This window comes from Lathyrus oleraceus, chromosome 6 (assembly GCF_024323335.1).
Source record: "Lathyrus oleraceus cultivar Zhongwan6 chromosome 6, CAAS_Psat_ZW6_1.0, whole genome shotgun sequence".
Classification (NCBI taxonomy): domain Eukaryota; kingdom Viridiplantae; phylum Streptophyta; class Magnoliopsida; order Fabales; family Fabaceae; genus Lathyrus; species Lathyrus oleraceus.
The window spans coordinates 294517859-294536197 of NC_066584.1; the positions used below are offsets into that span (position 1 = coordinate 294517859).

Genomic DNA, 18339 nt, shown 5'->3' on the forward strand with positions numbered 1-18339 from the left:
TCTAGGGCTTACACCAACAAGTTTATCTCAAATTATGAAGGACAAGAGAATTTGGACAGTGAATGTTATCAAAGGCTTATTAGTCAATTCGTTGTACTAGAGAATTATAGCAATCATGTAAAATCGTTCAATCTCCAACCAGCTTGCGGATGCGGTTCGAATTCTTTGGGAGTCCAAAGCACCGTGAAAATAAGCATTTTTAACTGGAGGGCTCTCAAAGATCGATTACCAACAAGAGAAGCCTTACATAAAAGAGGTATTATTACCAATCTTTTTGCATTATCTTGTGTGTTCGGCTTTTCTTGTCTGGAATCATTATCCCATGTTTTCATGTCTTGCTCAAAAATCAAATCAGTTTAGGATCATGTATTTAAGTGGTTGGGAATAGAAAGCATAATAAGTCAAGTGTATATCCAACACTTTTTACTATTTAATGAGACGATAAAACATCCAAAAATCAAAAGGCTGGATGTTTATTATGACCGACTAAACTTGGAGGATTTTGTTGATTAGTGTTGGAAATGAAAGGTCTGGTGAGGAATTGGAAAGAATTGTTGGCATATAAATAAACACAAGTAAGAGTTAGTATGTGTAGAGGTAAACTTGAAAAAGTTCATTAATGTCCCCCATTGGATGAATATCACACTTTAGTAGTGCTTATCTATATGGAAGATTTAACTCTTGGGATGTGCCCCAAGGGATACACAAATTTGTGAAAGGACGAGGATGTGCCACCATGAAACATTTGAGCATCACTGTGACGTTAGTTTTTGACCAATTTTCCACAATTTTGTCTTACCTCCTACGTTTCCACATTTTCTTGTTGACCAAGTTTCATAACGGTTAGTTTTTAGCTATATCCGCTTCATTTTCTTTCACGTTTTCTCTCATTCTGGTTAGATTTCCGCCTATAAATACATGTTTTGTCATCTCATTTAATTATTCATTTCAGATTTCCAGATTTCAAAATCTCTCTCATCTCTATAGTCTCCACTTTATCTATTTTTTAGTGGTTTCTACATACCATCTACGACTAATATAAAAGACAAATAATAAGAGTGGTATCATATCATATTCGACTGGTCATAATGTCATCTGAGAGTTAAATTTTAAATTGATTACTTACGCTGCATATAATAATCGTACAATATATAATTGAGCGGCACATAATAATCGTACAATATATAATTGAATTGTTTATTTGGTAGAAGACATAAAATCATTTTTCTAGTCTTACATCATGCTTCATGGGAATGAAAAGAAACTATGATGTGCGAAATTTTTATGAATGACATGTTAATCCCGTGGCATGTATGGAGAGTCTAGGAGGAATTGGTGTTGGAACTTCGTGGAAAGCTCCATGACATAAGGAGCACAAAACAAAGTGGGGACAAAATCTGTCCTAAAATTGGAACTATATGGTATGTTGGCAGTGTTAAAAAGTAGGTGATACAGTGTACTGTTTAATTTGCCACCGTTACTACAAACATATGTATCCAAAATAGAAGACAAAGACACCTCAGAAAAATAAGCTAGGCGTCACCGATCTATGGTTAATCAAGGTTATTTCATTGTGGTGTAATAGTATTAATATAATGATATGATTATGCTATAGATGAGTATAAGTGGAACAACATCAAAATTTTGTAGAAACTTTCTAGATAGAAAAATCACAAAGTTGTAGGTGTGTTGGTTGTTTAAAATCATGAATGTAACTTACTTCTTTGCCTCATTGATGAATTCAGACTTCAACTTAAAAGTAAACCACATAGTATAGGTAAGGGTTAACCCATAAATGTTTTGACCAAATCAACCTTAAACTTAAATTTTATAAAAACTCATTTGACTTGGTCTATTTTTACTTCTAGAAACAATTAATTGGACTATATACCTACATACATCGAAAGTTTTTAACAAATTATTTTAAAATAAAAACCTTTAACACATACGTGACAGATCAATTGACGACTATCTTTTAATTTAAAGAGGAAGCGTCAATTGAATTGACTTCTACACCTAGTGTTGTCAATCTAATTGGCTAATGTGTATAAGGAATAAGAAGAGGCGTCAATTGATATGGCGCATGTGTGTAAGGAATAAGAGGAGGCGTCAATTGGTTTATTGTCTATGTGTGTTGTGTAATTCTTTTGTATATATAGAGGTGTGATGTGATTCATTTTTACACATCTCTTTTCATTATATTGCAAACATGGTTCGCCTTCGTCGCTGCAATGGGAAAGTGATTTATTCAATAGACAAGCATCTGATGGAGATGCTTTTCTAGAATATCTGTAGTTTCGAGCAACTACAAAAGGAGTTGGTTCGTTGGTTAGACGAAGACATACCTGAAGGCGAAAAAATTAGAAGTATTGAGAGACACGATGTCGTACGTGGGTGGGTACGAGTTTAAAAAGATAAGGATGCGAGGGAAATGATGTTTTAACCAAATGATATAAGTTTGATTGTTGTAATCAGTTAAAAATGTTGTAGTTAAGTATTTTTATTTGTTTTGATATCTGTTGTATGTGTTGTTTATTCAGACTTGTCACCAATGTTCGTTTTGTGATATTTGGTTTCTTGTTGGAAAGTGTTGTTGTTTTTAAGTGTGTTTAAGTTGGGGTGATGTTTGTTGTTAACATTGTTCTAATAAAAAAGTTATTAATATATCAAAATCAAAGGTTTCAAAAATTAAAAGGAGGTACTAAATTATGATGTAGAGGTTGCTCCGAGATTGGGACAATTTTTCTTATTGTGTCTGGGTTGACAACATATACTACATAATCTTATCATTTTATCAGTCGTATCCATTTCAGTTGTGTTGTTTGACCGTCCTTTTTTCTTTCTTCGCATCTCATCTTGTGTCAAACTATGTCCCATTGATATGAAGACCAATATTCCTTCATTACTAGCACTGAGAAGCTTTTGTTGTAGACATTCATGACGGTAATGGCCTTGTAAATATCGGATAGATGGTTGTAAGCGTCCTGGCGAGTATGTGCGAATGCCGCAATGACATGGGAGCAAGGTATATAGAAGGCCTGGAACTTGCCACAATCACACCAACTTCTATTTAGTCTGACAAAATAGGATACATTAGGCATCCCCTCATTGTGGTCTCTTGTTTCTTGTACACTGAAATTTCACCTATGACGACCAAAGATTGTAATCGCGTGTGTGTTAGCTTTCATAGTTTCCTCTTCATTACTTTCATACAACATTCACTAAATAATTGACCCGACATTAACATTGCACTCCATCTTTCGCCTCTGGTTGTGAAGTTCGATACCAACCTAAAATAGGTTGTTCTCACCAATGCGGTTATTGGTAGATTTCTAATGCCTTTGAAGACATTGTTCATGCATTACACAAGGTTTGTTGTCATGTGGCCCCATCGGCATCCTCCGTTAAGTGCCATTATCCACTGCTCTAATGGTATGTTATCCACTCACTTTTCTGCATCTGCATTTGACAATCTAATTTCGTCACGGTAATGTTAAAATGATGGATGAGTTAGAGCATACCATGCATTCACCACATTTTTGCGAAGGTTCTTGTCTTTGATTGCACGCATGAAGTTTTGTGTGATATGTCTAATGCAATAGACATGGGTAGAAGAAGGATTATGCCATCCGTTATCATGGTTATTGTAAGCACTCTTAATAGCAGCATGTTTGTGTGAAATCAAACAGAGATTGACTTGTGGAGCGACATGCGTTCCTGAGATGACTAAGGAAGAAACCCTAACCACCAGTGGTTTCACCTTCAAACAGGGCAAAGGCAACGGGAAAGACATTATTGTTGTTTTCTTGTGCAACAGCCATAAGCAAGGTGCCCTTGTATTTTTTGTATAACCATGTTCCATCAATTTGAACAATAGACTTGCAGAATCTGAAGCCTTTGATGCATGGTTGGAACGCCCAAAAGAGTCGGTGAAATATTCTATTTCCACCAACACAAGTTCCATCTGGCGTAAATGCTGGAAAGGTCTCCATAATTGCAACAGTCCTCGATGCGTATGTCTTAAGTGCCCATAAAAACTATGGCAATTCTTTGTATGAATCCTCCCAGTTATCGAATACCTGTTCAACAGTCTTTTTTCTTGCAATCCACGCTTTCTTGTACGAGGGAGTATAATTATATCGTATGACAATATGAGATATTATTATACTCACCTTCACTGATGGATCTTTGTTAATAAGCGGCAAAATGTCTTGACATATCAATTCAACGCTTAATTTTTGGTGATCCTGTACAATATTAGTGGCAGTGCAACTGTGAGGTGGGTCTATAGAAGCTATCTGCCAAGAATCACTTCTCTTCCTGTGATACGTGGCCATCTGAAACTTACAAAGAATGTTATGACATTCAATGACATACCTTCTCGAATCAGTGTGTTTCACTGTGAAATCAACAAAGTTATCCATGTGAAATTTTTTGATAGCTCGCACACATTCTTCTTTAGTGGGGAACCTGTCTCCCACTTTTAAATCACCCTCTGACCGTGGATACAGGTTGTAAAAAATATAGTTGGATGTGTCATCGTCATGCAAGTCCATGTTTGTCATATGTTGAGGCGGACAGTATACATGACTTGGAGGTAATGGTGCTCGATGATCGTAATCTTTAGTGTTGTTGTTCAACATATGATCGACATCTTTGTCATATTTTTTAACATATTTTTTTATGAAAAAACTTATTTTGTTGTTTATTTTTTAGGATGTTTCTAGGTTTCAAACTCGTGTACATGAATTTGTTATCATCGACAAGTTGATTCAACCTTATGTCGACCTCGTCGGTTTTGGACATGTTAGAAAAATCATGTCTTGGTCGGTTGATAATAAGTTTATTCTAGATTTATGTGAAAGATGGTGTCCGGAGACACACACATTCTGGTTTCCAACTAGTGAATGTACCGTAACATTAGAATATGCGTACATGTTATTGGGGTTGCCTATCGAGGGTAAGGTGATAAATGGAAAAACCAACTTTGCGAATTCAGTTTACATGGAACTCTTGGGTGTTAACTTGTTAGATGATAACTCGATAGGTCAAGGTATACTCCTTTCACGCCTTCAGGCATATTACAACAGCTTACAGTTAGATGAAAATTCTACTGAAGACGCTCGAATAATAAAAACTAGGTGTTATATTATGCTTTTAATTGGCTTATTTTTATTTCCCGAAGGTAGTGGTTATAGTATGCATGTTATGTATTTACCCTTATTAAGCCATGTAGATAGAATAAGAAGTTATAGTTGGTGGTCCGCTTGTTTGACTTATCTTTATAGCTCTTTGTGTAAAAATGCACACAAAGACACATCTATATTTTCTGGATGTGTTGTTTTGCTACAAACCTGGGGTTGGTCCAGACTACTGTCCCTAGCGCCCGTCAACCACAACCCATTCACATTTTCGTACATACAAAAGTAAGTTATTAATAATTAACGATATTTGTACCTATTATTATCTCTAAATAATATATTTACTTTTTTGGTGCAGGTGGTCGGCCCGTGGTATGAATTACAACAGATGTCCTAGACACTGTATTACCCAGTATCGCAATCTCTTGGATCACCTTCGATCAACAGATGTATTTCCATTAACCGAATTAATTCATAATAATTTGTTTTTAATATCACTCATTTTATAATCTAATATATTTTCACATTTCAGTTCATTTGGCGTCCATATCTAAACTTGGATCATGAACATGAAATCAACGAACAAGATGCAGTTGTTTGGACTGGATGCACACCGATCATAAGGTTCACCACTGTGGAGATGCACCTTAGTGACTGTGTTAAATTGAAGTTCGGTATGCTTCAACACATCGCAGATCCCCTGACAAACCTCGGAGAATGGCATATAAGAAGAGTTAACGACCAATGGAACTTTAACCCTTGGCAAGGCTTGACTATATCTGAGTGTCGAAAATGGAAGCACCAACAAGACCATGTCTTAAGTGACACTGTGGTGCCAACCGAAGAAAAACCAACTCGTAATTATATGGCTTGGTACATATCGGTTGGATTTGAGTTCCTCGCCGAGGATATGTACCTATACGATCCACGCCAGGTAACTTGCACACAAAAAGGTCCAACATCTAACCCCCCGTAATATTACCAGACCGGTTACTCACAACACCCTACCCATCAAAATTATCGGCCTAGAAACAGACAAACGTACGACCTTAACATGTCATACACCCAACCACAATACCAAGAGCATCCGCCGTACCACCACCGACAAGAAGATCATCATCAAGACACCCAACATCGTTATGCAACCAACACATCACCCTACCATAGCCGTCTTAGCCAAAATACCCAGCAATCATTTAACACCAACCATCTCTCCTGCTATAGCCAAGAAGCCAAAACATTACAAAACCAAAACATGCAACAATTATATGACTACTAAACACCACAACAACCATTTCAACCTTTCCTCAACGCATCATTCACACCAATGTCACCTTTCAATCGTCTCGGTCGCCCTCTAATAACTCAAACACAAACAACTACTCTGGCATGGGTCACGAACTCGGCTATATCGGTAGCGCTTCATTGCATACACTAGATTACGTGGATTTGTCTAAATATCTTAGGGAATCTTCTACAGGTGGTGGTGATGTTCTTAGACCCTTAAATCCTCAAATACCTGGGGTGAATCATCAACGTGGGCTAAGACCACACGTTCGGGTAGCTAGGGGATGTGGTACCGGAGGTCGGTTGGATCATCCCGGTCAACAATATTAGTATTTTTGGTATTCTTATGTAAACACATATTAATATTAATATCAATTGGTCTGATTTCGACTTTTAAACAAAATATTCATTATTTAAAAAAAATTACACAACATACATATGTTTCAGACCAATTGACGTCTCCTCTTATTCCTTATACACAGACGTCAAACCAATTGACGTCTCCTCTTATTCCTTATACACATGTGTTAATTGGATTGACAACATTAAGTACAGAAGTCAATTCAATTGGCATCTCCTCTTAATTGATCTACCACACGGGTTTTAATGTGAGGTAGTTGAAAAATTATTTAAAATATGACTTATTTAAAAAAAATTAAAACTAGATTATTTTGATAAAAAAATTCATATACTTCAACTAGATAATGATATTTTACCCCACTTTTTCTATACAAAGTACAAACAACCACCTGCCATCACTTATCCCTTTTTTGTTTTTCTCTAGTCTTCTGTCTTCACTAGCTTTTCCCAAAACGTCGGTAGTAGAAATTTAAAGAAAAGTAAATTATTCGAGACAAAGAAATTATGTAATATCATAGTTTATTGAAAACATTTTATTGCTAATTAAGTTTGCTACATTATATTTTCACAGCAATTATTTCATATTCATCATTAAGCACAACAAAGAAAATACAGCTAGCAGAATATGATTAGCATTCTTTCAAACTGCCTAATACGTTCTGTCTTTGCATGATATTACCATCTTGCCCTCGTTCTAGTTTTGCACTCATGCATGGACTGATAAAAGACACTTTTCCACTTTTTTTTTTCTAGCTATTAATTATTTTCATCTTTGACTAACTTGAGTAGTGAGTGCTGTCTCTTTTGGGGTTCCATGTTTACTCGTGTTTACTTTTGTCATATTATTAACAAAAATAATTTTATAGTGTAACTGTGTGTTATCAATCAGGCATATTTTGATATTAGTGCCAAGGCCAAGGGTGCTTATGTAAAATATCATACACAATCAAGAGAAAAATAAGCACCAGATTGAAACCATCTTCTTTTGTTATCGTTCATGTGGTTGAAGAAACATATAATCTTAATCAACATCAAATTTTGAAGTTATTTATCATCCTCTTTTCACATGTGTACAATATGTGCAATAGATATTAGAATGTCTGTCTCAACTCAATATTACCCATACGGTATGGGCAATACCCCACTTCTAGATTGATCAAGATTGGTCGAACTCGTTTAGGGGTGGAAATGTAAAAAGAGGATGGTAAGAATAACAGACCCAACTTTATTTTATAAATAGAGCTGCCCTGCTGGGCCCAATAGATAGGTTGCGTTGAACTCGTTTCTGTTTTGAAAAATTTATCGTAGAAAATTAACGGGACGAGTCGCGTATTAGTAATTTCTACTATTAAAATTAATTTATTTATAATTTATTAAATTCTATCAATTTGGATTCTAAAAAATTAATTCATTGAGACCAGATCGAACCGAGTCGAACCAGACCGAGCCGAGCCGGACGGTCAGAAGGACGGCAGCGGCGCGCCCGCGCATGTGTGTAGATAGTTTGGTGGTGTGTCCTCACTCCTTTATAAAATTGGATACTCCTTAGGGCCCAATCCATTTGGCCAAGTTGGAATATATATACCCTATTAATATTTGTGGTCTCTCCTATGTGAGACTAAAATGAATATTTTCAAATTCACTTCCATAGTAGTTCTTACTTGTACTCATTTATTATCCATTTAATGTCAATAAATCATTCCAATTCTCACTCCAAGTTTTCATCATTTCAAGATTTCCAACAATCCCCCACTTGAATTTAAAAGATGATTTTTGAAGTAATATCAAACGTTTTTAAGATTGTGCATAAGCAAAGGTGTTTACGACTTGAACCTTTGCGTATAAAGTAGGATTCTGATTCAACAAGAGTGACACTATTGTCTTGAACTCTATCTCAGACATCAGACACGCACACAACATTTTCATAAGGTTATTCTAATAGCTCATGTTTTAATGACCATGCACGTGTATCCCGGTTTAGTGAAGGCTCTAGAAATTCTGCCTTGCAATTCCATAAGAACCGACCCAAGTTCCACAATTACAAAAGTGAGTCTATCAAGAGTACTCATATATCATAGGTACTTCCTCATACAGAGTATAAATCTCATTAATAGCTTCGATTATCTCATCCTCTTATTACTTCAGGGTTCATGCTTCACTTGCTTGATCATCTCATATTACTCATAACTTGTTATTACCCATTGAACCTATTTCTTGGGATCTCAAGTCATCTAGGTCGGGTTACCATCATGAGCAACTCGTTTCTTTATAGACATTAGTCTCATCTTCTTGGATGTATTATGAATTTGCTCTCTAGCTAATTCTTTCGTCAAAGGTGTTTACTGGTAATTTGGTAAATAAAACAAGTTTCTATTAATACTTAAGGGATCAAACTCGAAAATCTTTCGGAACATATTTGTGTGAATCTAAACCTTTGAACACCATGTTATGATTGAAATCAAAGACACAGTGTGAAGATAACAATGTGAAATTTTGACAAGACTTAGAATGTAAAAGATTTTGAAAACAAAGATAACTGAAATCGAAATGTAAAAATGAAGATAAAATGATAAATGATCGAAATGTAAATGAATGCAGAAAAAGGCTTGATTGTAAAATTGTTTGGAATTTATAAATATGGAACGCATACGTACATTTTCTTCACTCGTTTCTCAATTACACAGATACTTTGAGTATGTAGAAATATGAGTACAATTGTGGATCCATATAACATAAACAGGCGTCCCCTAATATAATAACCTAAAATAACTACCTAAAAACGGTCGATTAAACAAATTACGATATGTTTCACTTCTATACAGTCGTTATCTTCGACGAGCCTCCACGTGTTTTCGAGTAACCACCTATTCTAATCTGATTCCCGCTCTTTCGAACAAGCCAAATAACCAACTTAGAGCATTTGAAATTTTCACTAAGTTCACAGATGCTACCAACGCTCATCGACCTTCCACTACTTCGACCACACTTGCCTCATATATAGTTTTTGACATGTTCAATAGCTTTATCATGGCACACTTACTCTTTCTTGCCATTTATAGCAAGGTCGGAAAATATGAGTTAACAAATTTACCCCCAAAATGCCATGTTTTGATTTGAATCAGAAAAATGAAACGTGGCATTTTTTATCGTATTTCTCGACATTGTTTCCACTTCTTCGTTGACGCCATTGTCATCATTACCCTTTTTTACGTTACATTCTCATTTTCAATGAGATCCATCCAGAATTTCATCATCATTCTTATTTTCTAGGAAGTCATGGATGTGCACGTCTACTTTAACTACTCCACTCACATTAATGCCTCATTTCGTAACACACAAAATCATTTCAACATCTCCACGCGGGTGCCATGTGTCCAAACTCAGGCATGCAACGGAAAAAACTATAAATACCCAGCTTAAGCTTCTTTCTCTTATTCTTATTCATTTCAACTCTTTTCATAGCTTCCTTGTGCAAAGAGAAAAAACTTGTATTCCCCTAAAAAAACACTTCCACTTTCAGCAATGGCATCCACTAAGGCATCATCTTCCCAGCTTGACACAGGAAAGAATCTGATAGCTTTCACAATACCACCAGTGGAAGATGAACAAGAAAGATATTTCATCCTTAAACCTCCATTATAAAAAAAAAGATCTCTAACTGGGCCAAATAAATACTCATTCCCTTTTCTCTGTCCAACAAACTCTTCGCTTTCTTTGGGCCTTACCAGGTCACAAGTTGGGAAAGTTAAGAACTTTTTCCTAGGTTTCCCTGTCACCATGCCGTCAGTGTTTAAAGAACGCTCCTTTGATCTATCCTTTATGGATAGACCGGCACAAGTGTTTCGATCTGCCCCCACCTGCTCCCACTAAGGAATACATTGCATGGCTCGACAAGGTCCAACCCCATATGAAAGAACAATGAGAAAACCTATACATTTATGACATGGTTGAGATATCTAGAATTAGCCTTAGGTATAATCCAACCATGTTATTAGCGTCGATCTTCTTCTGGGAAGGTTCGACCAACACTTTCCAGTTTCCTTGTGGCATGTTAATGCCAACTTTGTTTGATGTAGTAGTCATCACATGATTAAGCCCCTTAGGCGACACTTTTACTTCAACCTTAGAAACTACAAAAGAATTCACCATCGAACGATTCAGCTTCAAAAATTTCATCCTTGGCAAGCATGACAAAGAAAACATTAAAGTCTTTGATCAGAAGCACATAGCCTTCATGACCCTTTGGCTTTCTTATTACGTTTTCTGCTTTAGCTATTTACAAGTGTGTCATACCCTAATTTTACCCCTAAGATTCTACCTACCATATCATTTGCATTTCAACCAAGATTACAAGCATGGTATCCTCATAATCTTCACTTCTTTGGGTTTGCATCTGTGGGAGATCATCAATCATTCTTTGTGATTTCTCGTTACTTTTTTTGCTTGCTTAAATTCTAACCTTACTAACCTTATTCAAAATACAAAAATATGTCTTGTTTATTTTTCTTATTGTACAAGGTAGGGACTTGCAATGAAAGGATCAAGTTTGGTTTATAAATTAGGGTTTTGATTCCCAAGGTCAAGGTTTAGTTAACAAGTGGTTCACAAGAGCTTCTATTTCAAGTCATGACCTATAATCTTAGGTCAAATTCATGTCATGATTCATTCAACATCATTTGATCAAGGGAAGTTCAAATTTGGGGCATGTTTTCAAGGTTGATTCAAGTATGGTTCATGTGTTTATTTACATGTCATCTCCATCTAATTTTCAAGAAATTATCAATATTCTTTAAAGGACAATCAAGTTTCCTTCATTTGGTATTCAAGGGTTCATCATTGGACCTTTGGATGCAAGAAAATGGCAAGAAATCACAATTTGGAACATGTTTGGTTGACCTAAAATCAAGTATGGCATGTCACTTGGTCCAAACACCATAACTCTCTCATTTCTCAACATGTTATATTGGATTGATTCACTTGTTTTGTATGGATAATGATGTTGTGCATAATAGTGATAATTGCATTGTGATACTTTGGTGATATTGCATGTCGTTGAGATCATGCATCATGGTGTACGTACTTTGGTCTAGTTTTTGTATGCTTTGTTCCGATTATGTGGATTTAGGAGCAAGCAGCTGATTCCAGATGGGAATCGGTGAAGCGTTACTTATCATGATAGTAACGAATTGGTGTGCTCTGGTCCTATGGTGGGGATTCAGGAGCGAGATGGACATATGTTATCTATAATGGTACCATATTCATTGTAGATTCATGGTGTTGAGTACATTGGATCCATTAATTACATATGTATTAGATGATTATGTTGATATTGGTGATTGGGAATACTTTAGTGGTGTATGCGATTGAATTGTGTTGTATAACTGTTGATGTTTGTTTAGGATACCCTTGCATACTTTAGCATTATTATATATTATGAGTGTATTCTTACCCCTTTGTTGTTTGTGTGGTTTTGTGCTCCTTTTTGGAGTACAAGTGAACAGGTAAATAAATAGCTTATTAGAAGTTGAAGGATGGCGTTGAGGTTGTTCTTCTTTTTCCCATTTTATGCGATATTTAGATTTTGTTGCTCTGATATGTAACACTGGGTGGACAAATGTGTTTTGTGTCACTATTTGTTATTCGTTTGAAGTTGTTGTTGTTGAAGGCATTTTGTCATAACCATGTTTTATGTTACGAGACTTATTTGGTCGTTGAGTTACTTTAATTTATTTATTTCCGATGTGATGAGCCTATGTCAAGGCGAGCATGTGATGTCAAGTGTTTAAATTATTGCATTTTTTATATAACTCGTGTTTAAAGCAGGTTTATGTTGTGTTTGAGTGACTCCATATGTGTGTAGTTTTTTTATATTCGCATTATTTTGCGTTTTGGGGTTTAGGGTGTTACAACAAGTAATAGATTAACCTTTGGGTTGTGATGACAGTCGTCGTTACGTATTTTTTACAAAAAAATCGGATGAAATCGAAAGATAAACAAGCAAAAGTCATGCCAAAATGTGAAGAATTGAGCAAAAATCTATCACAAAGAAAAAATAAAAACTTAGTGAAAATATTGAAGAAAAAATGAATAAAACAAGCATTTCACCCCTGAATCTCTCGCGCGCGTGATGCATTTCACCGTGGTGCAACGAGACCTGCATACGACGCGATGCAAAAACGTCGTGGCGTGATGAGGAACTTTTTACTGACACGTAAAATTGCTATTTAAAAACATTTTGCTAACTTTTTGGTAGTTCTGAAACTTGGACATAAAGTGACTGCTAAGAACATTCAAGAGGCAAATTTTGAGAGCATTAGAGTCATTGGAGAGCTATTTTCTATAGATTTTGATGATGAAGACTTATTAACTCATGGTATTTGTAAATTTATCAATAAGTAGCTAAGTTTCTCTATATTAGATCTTTTTGAGATGCATCTTGTTTTTACTCAGTTGGATCATATGTTTGTTTGAAATTCGTTGAATACTTTTAGTATTATTATTTTATTTAATTGTTCTTGAGTTCAATATTTTTTGTTTGTTTACGAGCGCGCAAACTAATTTAGATACGCATGGATTTCCTGAAGTTAGTTTACGAATATGACCTAGAGCAAATTGTTCAACTTTATAATTAATTAGGAATAGTTAATTATAAGTTGTTTCTTTTGAATTAACGCTCGTAAAATGCTTAATTTTACTCTAAGATGGCCTAAGAAATTAGGGAATTATTGTTTAGGTTAGTGAGTTGTAGACTAAGGAATTGGATGCAGATCTTATTAGCTCGCAATAAGATAATAATTTAATTGCAATTCAATAAGTACATAGTCCCCTCAGTTGCATTAATTTCATTCACACATAATTACTTTGTTAAATTATAATTCTCTTGGAGACAGTCTTTTTATTATTACTTCGACAATGCGGTACATTTGCAAAAAGGTCAATACACCCCCTCCAATGATTCCTGTGGATAGCAAGGCAACATACCTATGTGCGTTATACGCAATCTCCTACATAGGGATACTCACATTGATAAACTTCAATTGTGGTATTCATGTAAGTATAATTTCTCTTCGGAGGAATACTCGGAAGATTTTTACTAGTCTTTGGCCTCTGGGTAAAATAGAAGGGTGGAATTTTGAAATAAGATCGAGATTGATTGTTTCCTTCAAGAATCATTACATCTGAGTTGGCTTCCACTCTGGATTTTTTTTACCATGCATAACATGACCCTTACCTCTCTTCTGACTTGAATCAATTATGAAGGTTATAGAGGAAGATATCTTAGTGGCATTGCTTTTTTTAGCTTAATGAGGAGAGGGGTTTCTTATCGTATTCCCATTTGTCTCATTGAGCTTTTACCATAGTCACACGGTTCACAATTTGTTTTAGTACGTGGTACGAATTCGGGTACACGGTTCGCAACTCTCTAATAATTAGGTACGTGAGGGGCATACATAGTCGGTACAGTATTTGGGTTCGTGGTACGTTCAAATATAATAATCGCTATGTTATTATTAAAAAAGTTGTTTATTTATAATGGAAATTGGTTGGGAGAAAGACTCCATAGTCCCACATCGACTATTTTATTAACATTGCTTTGAAAAATCAGTTATAAATAGCTAGTGTATACTCACGACTCTTATATCAGCTCACCAAAGTTTTAGTTTTAATTTGAATGATCATTAATATTCACTTTTATCGGACATTATCATAATTTAAAAAATAGTTAAAAAGTTTTTTTTTTAATTTCCATTTCATTTGGCAATTATTATCTCATTTAAATTTGAAATTTATATTTAGTTTGCGTGTACTTCATTTTACGCTAATCACATACGAACTCAATTCACAAAAGTACCATGAACCGGTACGCGCAAACCAATTTGCGGTTCGTAGGTACCTGCGAATTATGTGATTATGATTTTGACCCTCTTTTGTCTAATATTGTCCTTTGTTCTAGGATGTGCCAACCTCTCTGTACCGCTCTCACATCTCGATATCTCATAACATCGGGTCAACCTAATTAGGTTCTTTCCATAAGTACCTTAGGCTCCATTATTTCTTTGACGATGGTCTCGTAGAGGAGAAAGAGTATTGTAACTCTTCGAAGCGCCAACATCATATCAACACGGATCATGGCATCTTCAAGACATACTTAATTCCAATAATAATAAATAAATAATAGACTATTTATTATTTATTTACTTTTTATTATTCTCAATATTATTCTAATTCGTTTAAATATTTTTTCTCATAAAGTAATAAGGAAAAAGTAAAAAAATAATTTATCATTTTCAATATAAAAAAACTAACTATATTTTTAAGGATTTAATTGAAATACACTGACAATGTAAAATGATTTTACACCATCAGTTAATCATAGTCGTTGGATGTTGAAACAAGTTTGACTTTTATTTTAAAAATCTATAAAGTAATGCAAACGGATGATGGTGATGAATCGATTATGTAAAACTTTTTACACTGACAGTGTATAATAATTAATCTCTATTTTTAAATTTGTGTGAAATTGATAAAATAATAATAATAATTTTAGTGGGAAGAAATAAATTGTTTTATAGGTTGTAGTTCCAAAGAAGGGTGATTATTAAGGAATTAAGAAATTACTAATCCAATTACTAGTACGTTTACAATTATGAATATGTAAAGCAGAAACACATAAACAGTATTCCAAACAAAAAAATTGAATGAGAAAACTAATCATGCATCACAACACTCATCAGTTAATGTAGCAGAAAATAAATGTATTTGTTTTTAACGATCATGTAAATAAAACACAAAACTCTGAACATCTGAGTCGTTGTAGTATAGTGGTAAGTATTCCCGCCTGTCACGCGGGTGACCCGGGTTCGATCCCCGGCAACGGCGTGTTTTGTTTTTATTTTTCGTTTCGTTTTACCAATTGATATTTCATATTTTGTTGGGCTTTCTGTTTTGTGTCTGGGCCCTTATCAAGTATTCACAACCCTTTGCTTTTGTACCTCTCTAATTCTAACCATGGATGAATTAATGAGAGTTAGAGATTTTTCCCATAGAAGAATATGAAATTCTTTTTAGCTTACGAAATAAATTAATTCTCCTATACCACTCGTTTTCTAACCAAACAACTTCAAAATTTTAATTAAGTTTTTTCTTAATTAAATAATGAAGTTTATTTTTGGTTAAAATAAAACAACCTAGAACAATCAATATCCGAACACCTTGTGATTGTTTTTTTAAAATAACCACTCTTTTTTAAATATATTCTCGATTTATTTATCAAACTAATCATGTTTTTGACACATGAAAAATAAGAAGAGGAGTTGCAACAAGGATTGGCGCATGCATTTTTTTGTTACACCGAGGCGTCATTAGGAGTAGTGACTGCATGCATATCATGTCACTGCAAGTGGCGTATGCATGCATCCACTAGGAGCATGTGTCACTATACGTGGGTATTTTTTTTAATAATAATTATAATTTAACAAAATTAAAATAAAAAAGAAAATTAAAATTAATTCATATTATTTCATAAAATTCAAATACACAACAAATGAAATGAAAGTCAATGACCCGCCCAATCGAAACGTCTCCCGATTTCACATTCTGACGCATTTGCTTGTCTTCGAGGTCTACTACGATTTTCCTGAGATTTTGGGATCTTTAAGTATTGGCCTGAGGAAAAGGGGTTGGTGCAAGGGTCCTGGCGTAATTGACATATTTGCAATCATTTTTTCCCAATAGCCGGGGGATTGCTGTCAACGGCGCTTCCGTAATTGAGTTTGGTGCTCATGTTGTCGTAGTTGGGTCATTGTGGTTGGGTTATGTGTGGACGGTATGGTTGGTTGAATTGGGATATTGGATCGTGTTGGAAACGAAGCAATGGTTCTTGTGGTGTAAGAAAATCATACAATGACGGTAGGATGTTTGGGTGTTCATTAGTGGGAACCCAACAATTCCTCGCATATAGGATTATCTTGGTTAACTCTACCATTAACAGTCCTACCATCGATAGGTAGAACCAATTACATGTACGCATCCTCTAGTGTGATGGTACATTCACTGAATGGAAGGTGAAATATGTGGGTCTCGGGTCTCCATCTTGTCGCATCCGCGAAAAACAACCGGCGGGCTGAAACAAAAACACAACACAGAGCCGCCACTGCGCGTTATTTATCCCAAGATAGGGAAAGGAAACGCTCAGAGAAACCTGGAAAAAGCATGGTCTCGCGACCAAAGAGAAAGGGTAAGGGAGTCGGTTACGCAAGGGGAAGGTATTAGCACCCCTCACGTCCGTCGTACTCGACGGGATCCACGCTCTAAGAAAAGAAAAGGTTGCTAAAACATCACACACACACACAAGGAACACAGGTGGGGTTAAGGGGAAGAGAGCTCGATAGGACATCGCGTCCTATGCCTACATATCTCATCTGGAACGAGAATCAGAGCTGCTGTAGTTCGGCTCACGCACGCCAAACAACACACGCACCCACAGGCAAACCTGGAACCCGACAACCACTCGATGGAATTACGTCAGCTTCCGAACCAAAACACACACCAGAAGGCAAACGTGGAGCCCGACCGCCAATCACTGGACTTACGTCGGCATCCGAACCAAACACACAATCAGAAGATAACAAGCAAACACACACAAAAAGAAAAAAAGTGCCCGGAGAGACCTCGCACGGTCTCCTGCCTACATACCTCGTCTGGAACGAGGATCAGGGCGATGTAGTTCCCCCTCAAGGGAAAGAAACTCTAGCCAGAAACCAAGGGAAGACACACTACCAGGGAGCTGTACTCGAGCCTAGTGTTGTCATGCATCATTGCCCTAAGTTCAGGTTTCTACCTACTTGCACAACTGCAAGCTAATCCTATCCAGGAAGAAAGCAAGCATACAAGCATACAAGCAAACAGAACAAACAAATATTCACAAAGCACACACTATAACCAGTCAAGTGAGGCTCAAACAATGGGTTTGACTGCCGAAGCAAGTCATCTGTACATGGGTAGTATTCGCTCTTAACCTTGCCATTGCGGGGCTAAGGTGAAGCAGATGAAAGGTGAGTGAAGATTAGACTTCACAGCTCTTATCCCTAACCAGGGAGAGCTTCAGACAAAGGAGCGTGGGTCCAGAATGGAGGGACCCTTCTACGCTCAAAGACTCTGACTCGATTGTGCAACAGCACAAGATCTTGGGTTTGTGTCCCAATGCATCAACACACAGCCGTGTGAGCAGAGGGACGACACAACAGAATAGTGGGGGATAGATTGCATATCCCTTTGATCCACCAATTGCCTCATAGAGGTCTTTACCTGCTTGGCACAAATGTAAACAACCACAAACATCGCCTCTTAAGGAGGACTTCAGACAGTTGCCTGGCCAAGTAACAGGCCAGGTCTTCCAGACTACATGAAGAATAGAAGTCCTACCTCAAGTGGTTTAAAAACCAAGCAGCAGCAAGCAAGTTCTTAAAGAACTGTAAGCGACTAAATGTACCTGAAATCAATCAAGTATCATCAGTACTCAGACAGACAAACAATAAACAGCAAAAGGTTA

General features: G+C 36.1%; 1 non-coding gene across 1 annotated transcript; it reads left to right on the forward strand.

The window, feature by feature from the left end:
* Positions 1–15596: 15596 nt before the first annotated feature.
* TRNAD-GUC (transfer RNA aspartic acid (anticodon GUC)) lies at positions 15597–15668 on the forward strand. Its single transcript has one exon. It is a non-coding gene; the product is annotated as a tRNA-Asp (tRNA).
* Positions 15669–18339: the final 2671 nt, after the last annotated feature.